Genomic DNA, 6289 nt, shown 5'->3' on the forward strand with positions numbered 1-6289 from the left:
TTATAAACAGCAGAGGCAGGACTGGCAAAAACCACCTGTGTCCTTAAGGACAGTTTTCCATGATTGAAGCTTCACATGCTACAGAAGCTTGATGCAGAAGGCTTTAAAAGTTTTATGTCTAGTTTGCTTTGGACTGATCTAAGAACTCCAATTTTCTCATATTTGAAAATCAGCTCTCAGATCTCAGAACAACTTTGAGAGAATATTAAAGCTCCCTGGGGAGGCTTAATGAAAGTGCTGAGCTGGCTTCCCTGTTCTCCCTTTACTATTCCAACAACTACTGATTAGAGAAGGACTTGTGTGCCAGGTTGCACTCACTGTCTGTAGAGATTTACTCACACAAACCCACCTTACAGAGAAAAAAAAAAAAATCAGGCTACTTGCAGCATTACGCATTCAAAATTTCACTGCAAGTTTTTTATTCTCTGGTACTGCCAGACAGACACAATAAGGCAATGGAAGGGGCTAAGAGAATGGCGCTTTCCCTAAAATAGCAGTCTGCAATAGTAGCAGCATGCTACCATCCACAGTCCAGCTGCTCAGCCCTGCAGCACCACAGGTACATTCCTCTTCTGCTTTTAATTATTTGTGATAGCTCTTAAATGCTACCCAGCCTCTGCCTTCCTACACTGTAGTCACTCACACTTTAGTTGCCATTGTCAAAAGGTTTCCTAAGAAGGCATAAACACATGCCAGTAAGGACAGAAAGCCAAGGAGCACTGGAGAAAGTCAATGCCTGGCACATTCCCTTCTGCAATGCCTAAATGCACCCGGAGCTGGCCCCAAGCCATTTGCTTCCTCTTGAAGTATAAAAACAAGCAAACACTGCAAAACCTCAGGCTCTCCCTTTAATCCTGTGCTCTTTTGGGGCAACAATCGCTGGGCTCTTCTCTCAGTAAAAAGACAGGAACTCCTACAGTGCTTACATGCACCTGTGAAGGCTAGTTTTATCTCCTCTTGTTAAGTTCTTGCCCAATCTCTGTGCTGCTTATTAGGTCTTTGGGGTTCACACCACATCCGTGTCTTGTCTGTACACAGAGCCTTCCTCTAATAAAAAAGGCTCCATATTATGTAGTCACTTTTCAGATTGGGTTGTACTTTAATTATCAGTGTAAACTGGAATTTTATTTGGTCTACGGTGAAAATATCATACTTTGAAATTAACCATAGTGCTAAGCAAACTAATAACTTCATAGGTTTTCTAGGAATGAAGCCTTGAGACTTAATCAAAAGGACCAACACTGGAGAAATTACTTTTTACATTTTGATTAAATCTATTTGAACCAATATAAGGAAAACGAAATATATATTGAGGGAAGAATCCAACAGAATAACATTGCTTTTGCATCATATATTAAAATAAAAAATAGAATATGTGAAAAATTTATTTTCAGCTGAAATTGGCTTAAGAGGAATAATCTTGAGATCTCCAAGGAATTCATCCTCCCTACAACCCCCCCAAAAAAGAAGTGAGTGAGAATGGAAAAATGCAAAGTAATTATAAAGGGAGCATTAATGTGTGAGAACTTGTAAAAATAAAACATTCTAGTATTGAAAACATGATGCTTTATAAGAAAGTACATACTAGAATTCATGTATATTTTTACAGTATGTACGTAACGTATATTTTTATGTTCTAGAATCCCACTATTAAGTATTTCCCTCAGCTACTGGGAAAGTACATATACATGTAAACTAATTTTTTCTGAAAGCAGCCTCCTGGCTCTCTGGGTTTGCAGACAAACAGAGAAATACACTGAATCATATCTGAGCATTTTAAAAACCGAAGAGAGCCTAACTGTTGATGAGTATACATGACAACAGAATTATCTCTAATGCTTATTCTTTTGACATTCCCCACAAAAAAAAAAAAAAAAAGTTGAAAGAATATTAAAATAATGAAGTCATGCTTAGAATTCCAGAAATGCCAGAATCAAACTTTAATTTTAAACTTAGATCTGTCTCAGTAGCTCATGTGTTATACCAAAGTCTTTATATACAAAAGATGGGGTTAGGGATACAGCAACAACCCCACACCAAATCATTTATAATCACCATAATGACTTCGCTGTTCACATCAACACCAACATGTAATGTCGGCATCCTGCAAGGAAAGGTAACACATAGCAGAATAGTACCATGTACCAAAAGAGGCAAAGGGTAATGAGCTACAGTAAGTAAAAAACCTGTCATATGTAACAAAATTTGATTTTCTTTTTTTCTTATTTACTATCCTTGAAGTTACAACTGCTACAAAATTATCTGCCAAGATCCTCACCATTAGAAAGCATTAGACCTGCTGATGATGAGGGAATTTATTTCTTCCGTTCTGCTCTTAGGTGTTGCTTTAGGACATATCCTCTCTTTCCCCCTAGAGGCTTCTTCATTCTGACCTGCAGAAATTCATATCTTCATGCTGCTTTTTCTCCCCTTCCCAGGACTTTGCTCTCCAATGCCCTGTGAGTAACATGAGCAGGGGGAATCAGTCAAGTGCCTCATGGCTCTGCTGATCTATGCTGTCGCCTTGCAGGGATGAAAGACTTCAGTGCACAACACCGTGAACTGTGCATAGGCTGGGAGCTGCATGATTTTCAGCCTTCAGGAGGGACAGGGAATCCCTCCTGTAGCAGCTAAATCTTCCTGTAAACTGTATGGGCACTCCAAATGCAAGCTAACCCTAGCTTCTGCATACTCACCTTTGCAACACCTTTATACTTGTGTGGATCTAACTGCAAATGTCTTTCCTTCCACCATGACTCCCTTTCCATTGCCTAGACATGAGTTACCCACAATTTCAGCCAAATCCCTTCCCTTCTGTCCTCAGTGAGGACTGTAAAAGTTGTCTTGTAAAAAAAGTGAGTCTTGTAAAAGTTGAGGGGTTTTGGACTGCATGCTAAAATTCCTTCTTGTCTCACTGCAGCCACTGAACACAACTCTCAGATTGTACCCTGTGAATGGCCATAGAGTTGATAACAATGCCTGATCCTTGATATCATGAAACTCAAGAGACGAAGTTTGCCATGAAATGTCTGCTTTCTAGTAGTGTCTTATAAACCGGTGTAATAATTATCCAGTTATAGGAGACGTTAAATATTCTAACCAAGGTGCAGAGTACAAGAATCCAAATTTCTTGATCTTGTCTCAGTGCATGATCCTGGAAAAATCTCTGCACTTCCTCATGCTTCTGTTTTCCTGTCTTCAAAAACTGTGTTTGTTCTTCTTTGGATGATAACATTGTATTTGAATAGACACTGAAGTTGGCAGTGAGCAACTTGCACAATCTAGATCTTACTGTTCCCCCTACATCTTGCCAAAAATAAAAGATAAAACATGCTACAGTTACTTGAAATAACTTCTAATTCGTGCTACATGCACTTAATCACAGTCATTTTAAAATGCGTTTATCTAAAACCTTAGATTAAATTTTGTAGAAGGGATGTCTAAATTCGGAAATTATTCTCTTGTTTTTATTAAAAGTCATGGAAAGTAAGACTGCATTCTTATCACATCTATTGCATTTATTATCTTGTGAAATACGGTCCAAGTACTAAAGTGTAATAGGATTCATGTGATTCACAAAGATTAAGAATATACCTCAGCCATCATGATAGTGCCAGTTACTTAATGCTCAAAAGCACCAATAGGCAGTAAATATAAGGCCTGAAACAAGAACTGGTGCTCAGAGAGAATGTTGGGATAGCTCACACAACTAGAGTGCTGCAATGAGGAGACACGGGGCTTGTAAGAAGGACAGACTGGGCAGGTCAGACAGGGACATCACCTTTTATGTGAGAGAGCAGTGGGGATGCATGGATCTCTGCCTTGCGATGGACGATGAGGCGGCTGGGAGCTGATGGGTAAGGGCTAGTGGGCAGACCCTAATGTTAGGAAACGTATTTATGAAGGGTTAGGAAGATTGACTCTGATGAGGGATGTGGGGAGGAATAGAAAGCTTTCTATAGGTAAAGGAAGGAAAAGGAATACTGGGGAAAATGTGGACCCACTGTTGAATGGGTCAGGGATCTAGAACTAAGGGACATGGGAATGGCCGAAGTAGTCAACGCCTTCCTCACTTCAGTCCTTAGAGGTAAAGCAATCCCAGGTCACTAAGACCAGTGGGATAGACTAGGGCAAGCAATAATTATCCTTGGTGGAGGAGGATCAGGTCACAGAACATTTAAACAGACTGGATATTCATACGTGCACAGGACCTGACCAGTTGCATCCACGAGTGCTGAGATGACCCATGTCGTTGTGATGCCACTCTTAAGTATCTTTGAAAGGTCACTGCAAATGGGAGAGGTCCCTGAAGACTGGGGAAAAAGCAAATATCATCCCTATCTTCAAGAAGGGCCCATAGGAGGATCCAGAAAACTACAGACTGATCATCCTCACCTCAGTCTCAGAGAAGGTGACTGGGAGCAAATAATCCAGGATACCATTTCCAGATATTTTGAGGAAAACGTGACTGGGAATAGTCAGCATGTATTTATGAAGAGCAAATCCTGTGTGACCAACCTGATAACCTTCTATAATGAAATGACTGGCTTGGTGGATGAGTGGAAAGTGGCAGTTGTTTATCTCCACTTCAGCAAGGGTTTTGACACTGTCATCTGTAACATCCTTAGACAACCTGATGAAGTGCGAACTTCAAAATGGAGGCTGATTGACAACTGCCTGAACTGCCAAGCCCAAAGGGTTGTAGTCACTGGCACAAGGTGCAGCTGATGTAGGGTGGTCACTGTGGGTGTGCTACAAGGATTGAGACTGAGTCCAGTGCTGTTTAATAATTTTATTAATGGCCTAGAGATAGTGGCACAAGAGTGCAACCTCAGCAAATTTGCAGATAATTCAAAACTGAGATGAGTGCTGATATTCAGAGGGACCTGGACAGGCTGGAGAAATGGGCCAACAGGAACATCATGACGTTGAAAAATAGAAAATGCCAAGTCTTGTACTTGGGGAGAAATAACCTCCCACACCAGCACAGGCTGAGGTCTGACCAGCTGGAAAGAAGCTTTGACAAAAAAGGCCTGGAAGTCCTAGAGTTTGAGTACGAGCCAGCGACGTGCTCTTGCAGCAAAGGCCAACAGCCTCCTGGGCTGCATTAGGAAGAATGATGTCACCAGGTGGGGCAATGTCATCCTTCCTCTCTGCTCAGCCCTGGTGAGAGACATCTGGAGAACTGTGTGCACTCCTGGGCTCTCCAGTGCAACAGAGACACAGACATACAGTAGTGAGTCCAGCAAAGGACCACAAAGATGATTAAAAGACTGAGGCTTCTGTCATACAAGGAAAGGCTGAGAGAGCTGGGAGTCTTTAGCCTGGAAAAGAGAAGGCTCAGGGAGATATTATCACAGTATATAACTACCTGATGGGCAGAGTAAAGAAGATGGACCCAGACTACTCTCAGTAGTACCCAGTGATAGGAGAAGCAGCAACAGGCACAAATCGAAATACACAAAATTCCATTTAAACATAAAAAGGAACTTGTTTTAATTGTGAGGGCAGTTGAACACTGGAACAGGATACACAGAGAAGCTGTGAAGTCTCCATCCCTGGAGATAATCAAACTTGGGTGGATACAGCACTGAGCAACCTCCTGTGGCTGTCCCGTTCTGGGCAGGGGTGGGACTGGGCACTGTCCAGAGGTGCCAGCCAGCCTTGATGCTTCTGCAGTTCTATGGTTGGAACCCCGGTGAGACACAGTGCTCAGGTCTCCTCTGTGCTGGCTTGGCTGCTGAGCTGCCACCCCCAGTTTCTGCCCTACAGTTCCGTGGCCAGCAGCCTGGTGAGAGGGTTCCGCACACCCAGGATACCCCTGCTTACCCTGGCCCACAGGCACCCACATGGCTGGTTGCTCGCTGAGAAATTGCATGTGGTGCTCCCAGCAGGGAAGGAGTTCACACCCATGTTTGCCAAAGCACTGGAACCTGTTTCATCCCTAGGATGATGAGCCAAGCTTACGGAGCAGGCTGCTGACCTGATTATCAGGCTCTTGGAAATCTTACTTCTTCTTGACTCCTCCTGGTTGAAAGAAGCTGCAGTCCAGCAGCCCAAGTCCTCTGATCAGCCTCTTGGGACAGCCCTTTTGGGCAGTCACAGCCCACCGTGCTTGACCACTGCTGCTGCAACAGACTTGTCTGCCCCCATTTCACAGCCCTGCAGCCACCACCAATAGGCACAGCCAGCATCTTCACCTGCTTCACACCTCCACAAACAAAGACATGCCTGGTTTGCTGGGGTGCAGCTCAGAGCCAGCAAGGAGCTGCAAGAGCTCCACAAGGAC

The sequence above is a fragment of the Caloenas nicobarica genome, chromosome Z (genome assembly GCF_036013445.1).
Source record: "Caloenas nicobarica isolate bCalNic1 chromosome Z, bCalNic1.hap1, whole genome shotgun sequence".
Classification (NCBI taxonomy): Eukaryota; Metazoa; Chordata; class Aves; order Columbiformes; family Columbidae; genus Caloenas; species Caloenas nicobarica.